We start from the raw sequence: 16,491 nt of genomic DNA, 5'->3' as shown, positions 1-16,491 counted from the left end.
TTGACTGTAGGGACCGTGTTCTTTTCTTTGAATGCCTCTTTTTTTTTCCTGTACACTCTATGTTGATGCTTTTTCCCAAAAAGCTCTACTTTTGTCTCATCTGACCAGAGAACATTCTTCCAAAACGTTTTCGGCTTTCTCGGGTAAGTTTTGGCAAACTCCAGCCTGGCTTTTTTATGTCTCGGGGTAAGAAGTGGGGTCTTCCTGGGTATTCTACCATACAGTCCCTTTTCATTCAGACGCCGACGGATAGTACGGGTTGACACTGTTGTACCCTCGGACTGCAGGGCAGCTTGAACTTGTTTGGATGTTAGTCGAGGTTCTTTATCCACCATCCGCACAATCTTGCGTTGAAATCTCTCGTCAATTTTTCTTTTCCGTCCACATCTAGGGAGGTTAGCCACAGTGCCATGGGCTTTACACTTCTTGATGACACTGCGCACGGAAGACACAGGAACATTCAGGTCTTTGGAGATGGACTTGTAGCCTTGAGATTGCTCATGCTTCCTCACAATTTGGTTTCTCAAGTCCTCAGACAGTTCTTTGGTCTTCTTTCTTTTCTCCATGCTCAATGTGGTACACACAAGGACACAGGACAGAGGTTGAGTCAACTTTAATCCATGTTAACTGGCTGCAAGTGTGATTTAGTTATTGCCAACACCTGTTAGGTGCCACAGGTAAGTTACAGGTGCTTTTAATTACACGAATTAGAGAAGCATCACATGATTTTTCAAACAGTGCCAATACTTTTGTCCACCCCCTTTTTTAGGTTTGGTGTGGAATTATATCCAATTTGGCTTTAGGACAATTCTTTTTGTGTTTTTTTCATTGAAGACAAATTAAATGAAGAGAATAATACCAAAGAATTTGTGATTGCAATCATTTTCAGGAAGAAACTGAGTATTATCTGACAGAATTGCAGGGGTGCCAATACTTTTGGCCACCACTGTATTTAGTTTAAATTCATTATTCTAGATGTTTTTTTTTATTTACAAATTTTTAAGGAATATCTACTAAATAAATCTTTTTATGGGTAATTTTTTGCTGTGAAATTTGACCTAAATCGTTACCTTATACTGAAATGATTTCTCTTTGTCCAACAGGTGGAAGGTCTCCATATGCCCAGACTCTACTTTTAGGAGCCCCCGTATCCCACCGCATCAGCTAACGATTTTGTGTCTCAGGGCCGAACTTACAGTCAGACCTCAAGCCTCCAGATCTGCTCTACAGCGCCAAACTAGGACACACTGAGCCATTTTTTAATCACAAACCTGACTGGACCCCACGGCAGCCTCCGAGTATAAAAGCTCAGCATCTGGCTCCCTCTATACCACGGTGGGAAATTAATTTTCCCTAAGGGCCATGTGAGAAACAATGACTGTAGTGGAGGGCCGAACACGTAGGCTGAACTTAATTCTGCTCAATATTAATATTAACATTATTTTATATTAATAAATGTAGCACTTAATATTGCGCAGAATTCAGTATGCTGACTAGAGCTTGCTGTAACGTGTTCTTAACAGTAGCAGCGAATCAAAAGCATACACCGTAATTTATTGCTTTTTATAGTTATTCAGATCTTGTGCCTTGATCAGCAGCTTCCCCCACACAAGCTGATGCCCCTAATGAACCCCCAACAGTATGATGCCCCCACAGCCCCCAAACAATACGATCCTCCAAACAGTATGAAGGCCCCAGTCAACCCCACATAGTATTATGCCCCGAGTCACCCTACCATAGTATGATGCCCTCGTATCCCCTCCCCACATAGCATGATCCCCAATAACTACCCACACAATATGATGTCCCAATATCCCTCACACATAGTATGTTAACCCCCTTCACACAGTATGATGTATCCAGTACTGTCAGTTAAAAAAATAATAATAATACCAGTTTCCTAGCCCAGTTTCCCAGATGCATTGCTCTGGTCACATTATGCGCAACAGGCGCAATTACTTCACTAGATTGCGCCAGCTGCACCGAGTCTCAGACACTCAGGGTGAATGGTGGCACAGAGAGCAGTCAGCTCTCTTCTTCACCATTATATTAAATTGTAGCTATATCCTGAGGACACAGATGCTATTAAACTCGAGACACTGGGTGGTACGCCACTGTTTTCAGCCCTTTGGCTTTCCCAGTCCGCGAGCCGGACAGAAACAGCCAAAGGGCCAGCTGTGGTCCACGAGCCACAGTTTGCTCAGGTGTCCTCCATACAATAGTATTCTTCAACCTGTCCATCTAGTTGATGCAAAACTGCAACTTCCAGAATGCCTGACTGTAGTATTACAACAACTGGAGAGCCACACGATAAAGATAAGAAATATTTTTTTATCTAGGGAAGAATAATAAAAAAAAAACAGAATTATGTCAGCTGAGGAAGGAGCTGGAAGGGGATGCAGAGCAGTCTCATACACAACAGAAATAAAAAAAAAATTACAAAAACAATTATTGTCATTTTGTGGTTAATGAACAGAATGCAGTACATATAAAAACAAAGTCCTTGTATACCACATTGGTGCCACTAGGTGGAGACACACTACTGAACAGACTCTTCTAGAGTAGACAAACAGGCAAGGAAGAGCACAGCGACCGCTGCCACCTAGTGTCAGCAGACTATACAGCAGTGAAGGTGACAAATTTATAAAGTACCGTATGCAAATTGCCTCTTCAGAGAAAAAGAGGACTTGTACTCTACAGCGCCACCTAAAGTACCGTATATACTTTTTCATTCCTTCCTGCTTCAGAGCATACAAGTTCCATTGTTCCTTATGGGATAGGGGGAACATACAAACACTAGATGGCGCTCTAACAAGTAAATAAATTATATTTCCACAGATTTTTTTATTGTTTCAAAACAATTATTTTTCTCCTTTCTGACATGTGAAATAATGAGCTGACATATTCCATTAAGACACTCCGCGTATATGACTCTATACACACCAGATGCTGGCAGTGTTATAAAGCCCACCTGTAACTGCTCCGATTACAAGAATCGAATCACTTAGATCCTAGAGACAATTGCATTTAAGGAGTTAGAAAAGAGAGAGCCTTTGTGTATGTGATTATGTCTTTAGGTTTACTCTATGGGGAAGGATAGGGGGTTGGGGTTCATTATTGTAAAGTGTGTGCAATTCCATATATGAACACTAGATGTCCCTCGTGAAATCACTTCTGATCATCTTTTAACACTTGTATCTGCATTGTCTGCAATTATAAGGTGTTAACAGTAGCAAGAAGGGGTGCAGAGGTCAAACCTGGGCCTAAATGCCTAAGGGAACATTGTGCCACATAGAAAGAGGTACTATATTTGTGATAGGTACATGGAAAGTCCTGTAACAATTTTTACGTTCAGGATCAAGAGTTTCAGCAGTGCAGATAATTATAAGAGGAGCAGCAGATATTAGTCACATGTGGATGTAAATGTCTTTGGAGAGTTTCAGCACTGGAATAAGTTACAAGTAGCAGTGATGAAGGAACATTTCACTGCCAACAAAGACATGGCTCCTACACAGTTCGTTTTTTTTTCTGTTGTAACAGAAGGAGTCGAAACCTGGATGATAGAGAAACAAGACAGAAGAAGAATCGATGCCTTCAAAATGTGGTGCTGGAGAAGGTTGTTATCAATATCATGGATGGCAAGAAGAACAAACAAACAAACAAATCAAGCCAGACATGTCACTTGAAGCAAGGGTCACCAAGCTATGACTTGCCTAATTTGGACACACGAAGAGAGCAATCACTGGAGAAGGACATCACCATGGTCGGAAAAATAGAAGGAATAAAGCGAAGAGGAAGACCAGCAACCCGATAGCTTGATACTATCAAGATAACGACGGATAAGACCATGGTGGACCTATCTAGGCTTGCCCAAGGTCGATCATCCTACAGAGCGTGGACCTATCTAGGCTTGCCCAAGGTCGATCATCCTACAGAGCGTGGACCTATCTAGGCTTGCCCAAGGTCGATCATCCTACAGAGCGTTCATCCATCAAGTCTCCATAGCTCCAGTTCGAGCTGAAGGCGGTTAAATAAATAAGTAGCAGTTATCACAGCGGGCATTGAGGTTTTTTTTTACTTCTTGTTACTCATCCACTAAAGTCAGCCTTTCCCCAATCTGAAGTGAATATCACACACTGCGCCTCCTGATCTGACCCTTTTCATGGTTTATTACACTTTCTGGTTCCGGATCACGAGTCGACGATTTCACACTATAGATGTGGGACAGAAGATTAAGGGCTCATTCACATGTCCGATGTTCTTGTATGATTGCTATGTGTGGTTTTCAGGGATAGCACTCATACTTATGATATTCACATGTCTGTGATTTTTCGCAGGCCGGGGGTGAAGGGTAGATATGTTCAATTTTGATCTGCGTGACGGATTAAAATAGGCAAGTCTATGGGTCCGTGAAAAAAACTGGACCGCACTCCGATAATACCGCAGTGTTTTTGCACGATTTTTAAAAATCACGGAAAAGTACAATATTTTAAAGGATAACAAGAAGCACATTTCCCCCCAAAATTTGGGAGAAAAAAGGGGGTGAGTCTTATAATATGAAAGTAACTTACCAGGGAAGGCGGCTGTGGTGGAGCGAGGTCACAGGAGGCAGGGTCACTGCTGCAGGAGGTTGGCGGCAGCGGCAGGAGTGGGATGATGCTGTGGGCCCTGGACTGGGAGGAGGGGGTATCCCGGCGGTGCAAGGCTGCGGGTCATGTGTGGCCCACCCATAAGATGTGGGTGATGAGCGGAGTCCCCTTCCCACTGATTTACCTGCGGTGGGCTACCGAGATCTCAATCTGCGCACGCGCTGCCTCCAGCGCCATTTTCCCGAAGCCCACCGCAGGGAAATCAATGGGAAGGGGACTCCGCTCACTGCCGACATCTTATGGAAGCCCAGGGCCCGCAGCCTCGCACCACCAAGACACCCACTCATCACACCCTGGGGTCTGCAGCATCGGCCCACTCCTGCCACTGTCGGCCTCCTGAAGCAGCGACCCTGCCTCCTGTGACCTTGCTCCACCGCCGACGCCCACCCCTTCTCCCCCCGTAACCTACCGTAAAATCGGACTATACCATGAACCACCATTTTATTTAAAAGCATTTTTTTCCTATGTTCCTCCCCAAAATTTTGGTTGCGTCTTATGGTCCAGTGGTGTTTTATAGTCCGCAAAATACGGTAGGTGTATTTTTACAACTGTTTTAGAAAATTGCAGCCAAAATTCATCCATGCTGGTTCAGTATGCCTTCAATTTTGAATAAATCCCCAACAATGTCACCAGCAAAGCCCCCCCACACCATCACACCTCCTCCTCCATGCTTCACGGTGGGAACCAGGCATGTAGAGTCCATCCGTTCACCTTTTCTGCGTCGCACAAAGACACGGTGGTTGGAACCAAAGATCTCAAATTTGGACTCATCAGACCAAAGCACAGATTTCCACTGGTCTAATGTCCATTCCTTGTGTTCTTTAGCCCAAACAAGTCTCTTCTCCTTGTTGCCGGTCCTTAGCAGTGGTTTCCTAGCAGCTATTTTACCATGAAGGCCGGCTGCACAAAGTCTCCTCTTAACAGTTGTTGTAGAGATGTGTCTGCTGCTAGAACTCTGTGTGGCATTGACCTGGTCTCTAATCTGAGCTGCTGTTAACTTATATTATTTTTTGTATATATTTTTTTGAAAAACATTGACATTTTTGCTTTATTTTATGCAGGGGCGGACACAGATTGTAGTGGGCCCCTGTGCAAGAAATTTTTGGGGGCCCCCCCCTGCGCTTCATAAGGCAACAAAGTTATGTAAACATAACCCCCCCATGTGCAGCTCTCATCCCCCCCATGTGCAGCTCACCCCCCGATGTATCTCTCATCCCCCCCGTGCATCTCTCATCCCCCCCGTGCATCTCTCATCCCCCCGTGCATCTCTCATCCCCCCCGTGCATCTCTCATCCCCCCGTGCATCTCTCACCCCCCCGTGCATCTCTCATCCCCCCGTGCATCTCTCATCCCCCCGTGCATCTCTCATCCCCCCCGTGCATCTCTCATCCCCCCGTGCATCTCTCATCCCCCCCGTGCATCTCTCATCCCCCCCGTGCATCTCTCATCCCCCCCCGTGCATCTCTCACCCCCCCCGTGCATCTCTCACCCCCCCGTGCATCTCTCACCCCCCCGTGCATCTCTCACCCCCCCATGTGCATCTCTCACCCCCCCATGTGCATCTCTCACCCCCCCATGTGCAGCTCTCACCCCCCCATGTGCATCTCTCATCCCCCCCCATGTGCATCTCTCATCCCCCCCATGTGCATCTCTCATCCCCCCCCATGTGCATCTCTCATCCCCCCCCATGTGCATCTCTCATCCCCCCCCATGTGCATCTCTCATCCCCCCCCATGTGCATCTCTCACCCCCCCCCACTCCTAGTTAATTAATTGTATTTAAGAAAAATAAAACTTGTTATACTTACCCCCATGCGATCCCTGCAGAATCCTGGCGCTCGTCCACGTTGCTGCCACCAGGTTCTCCTGACGTTCGGCCATGTGACGGTGCCACATACATAGCCAGCAGCTTTTGTTTTGGCCAAAAGGTTTTTAAAGCCGCCACCACGATAAGGTAGACTCTTCTGGCCAGGCCCTACTCTAACCTATTAAAATGTTCTTAAAATATCCAATACTCTTTTTAGATATATTTTTATTTAGTTTTCTTTAAGGGAACGTGTCATATACATTTTTTTTAAAATGACCAATAATACCACATACAGGGAATACCGCCACGCCATCACCAGACCACATATTACCACAACATAGTGACCGAATAATACCACACAGAAGGGAGAAAAACTGCCACACCATGACCAGACCACATATTACCACCACATTACTAATATTACCACCACATTACTAATATTACCATAAGTGTCATTATACACGGGAGCTCTATGCATGGTATGTATAATGTAAGTGTCCAGGTAATCTAGTGATCACCACTGACATTATACACAGGAGCTCTGTATATAGTGTCAGTGTACAGGTAATACAGTGATCACCAGTGACATTATACACAGGAGCTCTGTATATATTGTCAGTGTACAGGTAATACAGTGATCACCAGTGACATTATACACAGGAGCTCTGTATATAGTGTCAGTGTACAGGTAATACAGTGATCACCAGTGACATTATACACAGGAGCTCTGTATATAGTGTACAGGTAATACAGTGATCACCAGTGACATTATACACAGGAGCCCGGTACATAGTATATAGTGTAAGTGTACATGTAATGCACTGACTCACTGGTGACGTCTCTAGGTGAAGTCCTTCAGCTACGCTTTTCTCCTTCATCCAGCACAGACCGCCATCACGTCTTCCAGCCAGGACTCGTCTCTGCATAAAATAACACAGTTATCTAGAGCACATTCCCCAACTTCTACATTACGCAGCTGAATACAGACGTGCATCCACCATCAATATATGGTTAGTTATTATGCAACCTACCATTCCAAATATAAATTGTAATCCACCACGGTGCCCCCATTAACTGTAAATAGGCACTTAATATATAATTTAATTAGAACCTCTACTCTATACTTCCTGCTCCCTGCATTCATTATTTACATGCACCCCCTGCCCCAATTCATTATATCATGTCCGTGCTCTCCCCACCCCATCGTCATTTATCATTTACTCTCCCCCACCCCACATTCATTATGTGCAGCTCATTATCCCCCCACTCCTAATTCCCCCATGTGCAGCTCATTTTCTCCCAATTCTCCCATGTGCAGCTCTCACCCCCCATGAGCAGCTCTCACCACCCCCCCATGTGCACATCTCTCATCCCCCTCCCCCACATGTGCACCTCTCTCATCCCCCTCCCACACATGTGCCCCTCTCTCATCCCCCCCATGTGCAGCTCTCACCACCCCCCCATGTGCAGCTCTCTCACCCCCCCACATGTGCACATCTCTCATCCCCCTCCCCCACATGTGCCCCTCTCTCATCCCCCCCATGTGCCCCTCTCTCATCCTCCCACATGTGCAGCTCTCACCACCCCCTCCATGTGCACCTCTCTCATCCCCACCATATGTGCACATCTCTCATCCCCCTCCCCCACATGTGCACCTCTCTCATCCCCCTCCCACACATGTGCCCCTCTCTCATCCCCCCCATGTGCAGCTCTCACCACCCCCCCCATGTGCAGCTCTCTCACCCCCCCACATGTGCACATCTCTCATCCCCCTCCCCCACATGTGCCCCTCTCTCATCCCCCCCATGTGCCCCTCTCTCATCCCCCCACATGTGCACATCTCTCATCCCCCTCCCCCACATGTGCACCTCTTATCTCCCCCCCATGTGCATCTCTTATCCCCCTCCCCCATGTGCATCTCTTATCTCCCCCCCATGTGCATCTCTTATCTCCCCCCCATGTGCATCTCTTATCTCTCCCCCATGTGCATCTCTTATCTCCCCCCCATGTGCATCTCTTATCTCCCCCCATGTGCATCTCTTATCCCCCCCCCACATGTGCACCTCTCACCCCCCTCCCCCCACATGTGCACCTCTCTCATCCCCCCCACCCCATGTGCACCTCTCTCATAAAAATGAAAAAAGCATATACAGAATGGGAGGAATAGAGCTAAGCAACAGTACATGTGAAAAAGACTTAGGTATACTAATAGATCATAGACTGAACATGAGTCAACAGTGTGATGCAGCAGCAAAAAAGGCAAATACAATTCTGGGATGTATTAACAGAAGCATACAGTCTAGATCACGTGAAGTCATTATCGGTCTTTACTCCTCTTTGGTCAGACCTCATCTGGAATACTGTGTACAGTTTTGGGCACCACATTTTAAAAAAGACATAGACAAACTGGAACAAGTTCAGAGAAGAGCGACCAGAATGGTGACTGGTCTGCAAACCCTGTCCTATGAGGAACGGTTGCAGGATTTGGAATGTTTAGCTTGCAAAAAAGAAGACTGAGAGGAGACTTAATAGCTGTCTACAAATATGTCAAGGGCTGTCACATTGTAGAAGGATCATCTTTATTCTCATTTGCACAGGGAAAGACTAGAAGCAACGGGATGAAACTAAATGGGAGGAGACACAGATTAGATATTAGAAAAAACTTTTTGACAGTTAGGGTGATTAATGAGTGGGAACAGGCTGCCACGAGAGGTGGTGAGTTCCCCTTCAATGGACGTCTTCAAACAGAGGCTGGACAGACATCTGTCTGAGATGATTTAGTGAATCCTGCTTTGAGCAGGGGGTTGGACCAGATGACCCAGGAGGTCCCTTCCAACTCTACCATTCTATGATTCTATGATTCATCCCCCCCACCCCATGTGCATCTCTTATCATCTCCCCCCCCATGTGCATCTCTTATCTCCCCCCCCCCCATGTGCATCTCCCATTCCCCCCACTCCTAGTAAATTGTATTTTGAAAAAAACAAAACTTGTTATACTTACCCCCATGCGATCCCTGCAGAATCCTGGCGCTCGTCCAAATCGCTGACACCAGGTTCTCCTGACTTCCGGCCATGTGACGGCGCCGTCACATGACCGGAAATCAGGGGAATCATGAAGGTGCTGCCGCAGCAGAGCAACGCAGCGCTGAGATGTCCCGGACCCGGCGCTTAGCATGGGGCCGGGGGCCCCATGAGGAGAGAGACTCACAAGAGGGGGGCCCCCAGCGGGGCTCCAAGGGGGCCCCTACCGGCTGGGCCCCATACTGGAGTCAGGGCAGTCATGCCCTGATGGCGGCCCTGCTGGAGGGGCCCCCTCTCCCTCGGGGCCCCCGTTCAATGAACCGGCTGCACGGGCGGTAGTTCCGCCCCTGATTTTATGTCCCTTTTAGGGGACCTGATCCCGCGATACTTTGATCTATCTACCAGTCATTATTGATACAGACAGATGCCGGCTGTATAACACAGCTCTTCAGCCCCCCTTCATACTTGCGGACCCCAGAGCTGACATACGGGGGGTGTCTATGACGCGCCCCCTGGGACATATTCCTTTTTGAGGGGAATACCCGGCACCGGATCAGATGGGGGGTTGTAGTCTCCGAGCGGCTGTGACCCGGCCCCGTGCCCAGGGCGTCAAGCTCAGTGTTATGTGGCAGTCCTACAGATGTTATTAAGAGTTCTTTTGTGTCGACTACGCCACCCGTTGTGATGCGGTCACTGTGGCCGCCGCTGCAGCAGGGTCCGCTGAGGCTGATGGTGGGTGCGCAGCTTGGTGGGATAACCCCCAACGGGAGGGGTATAGCCTCAGAGGGGACAGGCGCAGAGGATGGGGGTTGTGGTGGTGTAGTGCAGACGGCAGTGAAGACAGAGTCGGGTTGTGCAGTTAAGGGTGTTTACTTACTGCAGATGTTGTACTGGTCACTCCAGCTGCTAGTGACCACCCGAGCCGTGCTGCGTCCACCAGGTCCTGGATCCAGCCAACCCCCAAACAAGTCCGGAGCGTGGCCCTGAGCTCTCTTTCTGTCCCGTTCTCTGGCCGTCCCCACCAGTGATCCACCTAGGTCCAGCTCCCTCGGGCCTTCTGTTGGGACACCCTTGGCCTTGGGTTCCCTGACCCTTCATGTGGTGTGCCTTCGGGGTGGATGTGATGGGTGGCCGTGGCAGATGCTGCCCTCGGCCTCTGGTCTCTGGCTAGGGTGTGTTTTCTGCCCCCACCAGCTTGGGTTCCGGTACCCTGTGCCGACTCCTCACCCGGTGCTTTAATTTGGGTTCTTGGGTCCTCTCTGTTCTCCCCTCTGGGTACTCCTTCTCTGCTCCTCTCTCACTCAGGGTCTCTCTTCTCCCTTGCTGCAGGCTGACTTCCTCTCTGCTTGCTGTCTGCTCCTCTGCAGCTGTCTTGCTGTCTCCAACTGACTTGTTCTCTGCATCTGACTTGTTCTCTGCATCTGACCCTGATTCTAGTTGGTGCCCACCTTATATATCCCTCTATGTGTGAGCTCAGGTGACCAGCACCCAATGAGCTCCTATCACTACCCAGACTGCTCCCCTTAATTTCTGCCCCTACACTACATGGGATGTTCCACCCCCCTCCCACTCCAGCCAGGAACAGACTCGGTCGTACCTGCACATTTCTAAGTGGGAGTACCGTTGGTCCGTTCCTCGGAAATGGGATGTGTGTAGTGCATGCAGCTAACTGAGCTCAGTTCCACACTCCATCCTTACCCGGGAGTGGAATATCACACCTCTGGGTTGAGGTGCAATACTCCTGTAGCAGCCGAATCCTCAGGGTGCTACATTCCCCCCTGGTAAATCACAGCACGTCCTCGGGCTGTAAGATATAAAAAACACCAAAACATACAATTTTTGCATAAACAACATAATAAAACATCATATAAAACTTTTCATAAAAACTTTTCATAAAAACATTCTTGTCTTCTGGTACCTCCGGTCACGGTGCAACTTGTGACCGGGTAAAGTGCGACAGTCTCTTGAAGAAAAATGGTTTTCCCTATAAAACCGGTAGGGGGCGCTTTAGGAAGCGCAACTATATACAAGGAAATATGGCCGCTCTCAGTCCTCGGCCAGGTATTAGGAAAGGGATGACCGCTCTCAGTCCTCGGTCAGTGGGGTTAAGGGACACACGGGTTAACAGTTCAGTTCTACTGGTCCCAACGGGGACTATATATATGTAGCAACAGTTTCTTTAGTACCCGGTCGGGTAACTATTTACATCTACTGCTCTGCCGCACTCAACGGCGTCTTCCTCCTGCTCTTTGCTTACAGCTGGTTGTAACTTCAGACCCGTCCGGGTCCTCTTGCTCCTCCTCCTCGCACTGCAACTCCTCCTCCGTCAGGCGGTGTACGTGGAGGGCGTAAGGTCCTTTGGCACACTTGTGCCGGGTAAAGGTGACCTCGTCTCCGATGTAGAGGTCACGACCTCTGTGCCCCTCCGGCAGATGGGACTCCACGTCTCTGCGCGTGACAAAGACGTCGCCGGGGGTGTTGTTGTCTCGAATGAAGCCCCACCCATGCTGCTGGTTGAACTTGATCACTGTCCCGATGGTGCGGGGACAATGCGCTGCACGGGGGTCCCTCCTGGTCCGGCTCTTCTGCTCGGCGCTCCTTATTTGGGCCTGTTGTTCCCGGACCCGCCTCTCTCTCCGCTCCCTCGCGAACTCTTCGAGCTGCTGTCGGCAACACTCAGCGCGCTCTGCTGCAGCTGCCCTGGTTTCCTGAGTGAACCCCATTAGATCTTCTCCGGTGGGGTCCCACTCAAATTGGGCCTCTTCAAGCGGGGGCGAGATCCGTGCCACGGGCTTCGGAGCCGGAATCAGGGGCTCACACAAGGGCCCTAGTCTCTGCTGCCGTTCCAGCTCATGGAATTCTTCGGGCCAGATGAAGGACCGCCCGTCCGGCCATGTGAGCTGGCTGAACAAGTCCTCCCCCAGGTGTGGCACCCTTGGTTTTACGGGTGCGGGCACGGTGGTGGTGGCGCCCGGGTTGCCCAGGCCTTGCGGCCAAGCCTGGGGCACCTGGAAGGTGAAGGGCACCGTTAGGACGGCGGCGCCCTGGGCCACCTGGCCTTGCGGCCAGGCCGGAGGCTCCGCGGAGGTAGGGGGCGCTGTTGGTGATGCGGCGCCCGGGGGTACTAGGCCTTGCGACCAGGCTGGTGGTATTTCCTGCTTTGTCACGCTCCGGGTCGAGGCGCGTGACGTCACAGGGGTCGCTGCGGCGGCTTCCGGTCGGGGCCTAGTCCATAGCGGTGACATGGCGGCTACGGGCACAGCAGGGGGACTTTCGGGCTCTGCGACGGGGAGCTGGGGCAGGTGGGCGGTTTCCCGGCTTGGGGTATAGGCGTCCCCTTTACCTGCCTCCATGCGTTCGGCTCCCTTCTCGGCGCCGTCTTCAGCCTTCGGTCCTCCCGCGCCATCCTCAGAGGCGGTCTGTTTCCTCTTCCAGGGTAGCGTGCTCCGTTGACTGGTCTCAGCTTGCTGGGCCATCTCCCGGCTCCATTCCGCCAATATCTCGCGCTGTACCCGGGCCATCCTCCGTGCGAGGCCCTCCAGGGCAGTCTGTGCACACTCCCGGTCTCGGGGGAGCTGTGCAAGGACCTCCACTAGGCCTAGTGGGGTCGTGGTGTCTAGCAGGCTCCTGACCAACGGGTCGGTGCTGCTCTGCTCTTCTTCCAGCAGGCTCCTGGCCAGCGGGCCGGTGCTGCTCTGCTCTCTGGACATCTCCGGGTGAGCTTCTCTGCTACTCCTCGTTAGACTTCTTGCCTCCGGGTGCGCTCGCTCCAGACTGCTCCAGGCGACACCCATCTTTGTTCTCTCCTTTCGTCTCCTCCCACTTCGAGGGCGGTCCCGGGGCAACTCGGTGACTGTCAGCTCCAGGGGTAGTTCTTTCACGCTGACAGACACCTCCAGCATCACAGTCTCTGTTGGTGGGGGCGGTTTCCACTTTTGGCGCCATTTTCTGTCCTGGCCCACGATGGGAGGTGGCCTCTTGCCCTCCTTTGGCACGCCCATAATGGCGTCCGCTGCTCTTCCAAGGCGGGAAATCTGCGGTTTTGGCGGGAAGCGTCGCCCAGTGGCGGGAAACTCTGCAGATGGCGGGAACAAGCTGGAAATGGCGGACAATCGGCGGGAAACGACTTGTGATGGGGTCCGATGGCGTGGACCCTCCGGAACCGGCGGGAGACTTCTTTCTGAGGTAAACTTGCACTTTTCTTCAGGCACGCAGTACCCGGGTGTTGCGGGCACGTAATCCTGCCGACTACGCCAAAGTTGACGCGCCCCCTGGGACATATTCCTTTTTGAGGGGAATACCCGGCACCGGATCAGATGGGGGGTTGTAGTCTCCGAGCGGCTGTGACCCGGCCCCGTGCCCAGGGCGTCAAGCTCAGTGTTATGTGGCAGTCCTACAGATGTTATTAAGAGTTCTTTTGTGTCGACTACGCCACCCGTTGTGATGCGGTCACTGTGGCCGCCGCTGCAGCAGGGTCCGCTGAGGCTGATGGTGGGTGCGCAGCTTGGTGGGATAACCCCCAACGGGAGGGGTATAGCCTCAGAGGGGACAGGCGCAGAGGATGGGGGTTGTGGTGGTGTAGTGCAGACGGCAGTGAAGACAGAGTCGGGTTGTGCAGTTAAGGGTGTTTACTTACTGCAGATGTTGTACTGGTCACTCCAGCTGCTAGTGACCACCCGAGCCGTGCTGCGTCCACCAGGTCCTGGATCCAGCCAACCCCCAAACAAGTCCGGAGCGTGGCCCTGAGCTCTCTTTCTGTCCCGTTCTCTGGCCGTCCCCACCAGTGATCCACCTAGGTCCAGCTCCCTCGGGCCTTCTGTTGGGACACCCTTGGCCTTGGGTTCCCTGACCCTTCATGTGGTGTGCCTTCGGGGTGGATGTGATGGGTGGCCGTGGCAGATGCTGCCCACGGCCTCCGGTCTCTGGCTAGGGTGTGTTTTCTGCCCCCACCAGCTTGGGTTCCGGTACCCTGTGCCGACTCCTCACCCGGTGCTTTAATTTGGGTTCTTGGGTCCTCTCTGTTCTCCCCTCTGGGTACTCCTTCTCTGCTCCTCTCTCACTCAGGGTCTCTCTTCTCCCTTGCTGCAGGCTGACTTCCTCTCTGCTTGCTGTCTGCTCCTCTGCAGCTGTCTTGCTGTCTCCAACTGACTTGTTCTCTGCATCTGACTTGTTCTCTGCATCTGACCCTGATTCTAGTTGGTGCCCACCTTATATATCCCTCTATGTGTGAGCTCAGGTGACCAGCACCCAATGAGCTCCTATCACTACCCAGACTGCTCCCCCTATCTGCCCCTACACTACATGGGATGTTCCACCCCCCTCCCACTCCAGCCAGGAACAGACTCGGTCGTACCTGCACATTTCTAAGTGGGAGTACCGTTGGTCCGTTCCTCGGAAATGGGATGTGTGTAGTGCATGCAGCTAACTGAGCTCAGTTCCACACTCCATCCTTACCCGGGAGTGGAATATCACACCTCTGGGTTGAGGTGCAATACTCCTGTAGCAGCCGAATCCTCAGGGTGCTACATTTATATGCGCTACGGGGGTCATCGTACAACAGTTGAAGCAGTCAGAAGATCAGGAAGGGCAGCGAGCTGGACGGCTCCATGGTGAATCATGGCCGTGCCCCGTGTGATGGTGACGGTCGCCTCCCCACCTCCGGATGACAGCAGGATCCCACCGTACGTTCCCCCAAACGAGGCTATCACCTGTCAGTCGCCTGAACACCCCCTCAGACATACTGATCGAGTATTACCACCGTTATATGGCTCCTTACTTTACCTCATCCCTGCACTCCTGAGCAATCGCCATTGCTCCTGCTTTCTTGCCTTCTCTTCTGACATCGGCGACTGGTGACGTGCCCATGACAAACACGCGAGTCCGGACCTCCCATTTCTAGAATCATAGAATCATAGAATGGTAGAGTTGGAAGGGACCTCCTGGGTCATCTGGTCCAACCCCCTGCTCAAAGCAGGATTCACTAGATCATCTCAGACAGATGTCTGTCCAGCCTCTGTTTGAAGACGTCCATTGAAGGGGAACTCACCACCTCTCGTGGCAGCCTGTTCCACTCATTAATCACCCTAACTGTCAAAAAGTTTTTTCTAATATCTAATCTGTGTCTCCTCCCATTTAGTTTCATCCCATTGCTTCTAGTCTTTCCTTGTGCAAATGAGAATAAGGGTATGTGCACACGATGCAGAAATGAAGCAGAAAATTTCTGCATCATTTCTGCATCTCCCTGGCAGAAAAAACGCATGCAGATTGTGCATGCGTTTTTCCTGCAGAATACATGCGGATCCACATGCAGATTCACATGCGTTTCCGCATGCAGATTGACAAGCGCTTTCCAGGCGATGTTAGCATCACCTGGAAAGTGCTTGATAACTAGGTCACACTATATAAATCCATGCAAACAGCATGGATTTATACAGTGTGAACCGAGAGAGTGTACTTACCTCCGATGGCCCGCGCTGTCCTGCTCACTCCGTTCTCCCTCGCCGGCAACTTTGAATTGAAAGACCTGCCGACGTCAGCGTCACGTGACCCGTCACATGACTCTGACGTCACCGCAGGTCCTACAACTCACTGCAAGTGCCGGGAACCAAGCGGGAGCGCTGTGCGGGCCGACAGATGGTAAGAATACATTTATTTTTTATTTTATTCTTCTTTTACAGCTTTTTTAATGGTACCTGGGTGTGGATGAGACTCTCCTCTCCTCCACACCCGGGTACCATCCGCACATTAGAACGCACCAATTACGCAAGTACAAATGCTGTCTTGCGGAATTGGCGCGTTCTAATGCAAGTCAATGGCGGCGAAATCGCCGCGTTTCCGCAAAATTAATTGACATGCTGCGGATTTTTGACCGCAGCGTTAACGCTGTGGAAAAATCCGCATCATGGGCACAGCACATGCGGATTTCCATTGGGGAACATTGCTTCCCTTCTACCATGCGTTTTTCATGCATTTCCGCGGCGTTTACGCAACTGCAAAAACGCCGCGGAAACGCA

This window comes from Phyllobates terribilis, unplaced genomic scaffold (genome assembly GCF_046119375.1).
Source record: "Phyllobates terribilis strain yellow unplaced genomic scaffold, ASM4611937v1 Scaffold_10__3_contigs__length_209671492, whole genome shotgun sequence".
NCBI lineage: Eukaryota > Metazoa > Chordata > Amphibia > Anura > Dendrobatidae > Phyllobates > Phyllobates terribilis.
This window is presented reverse-complemented; position numbering follows the sequence as displayed.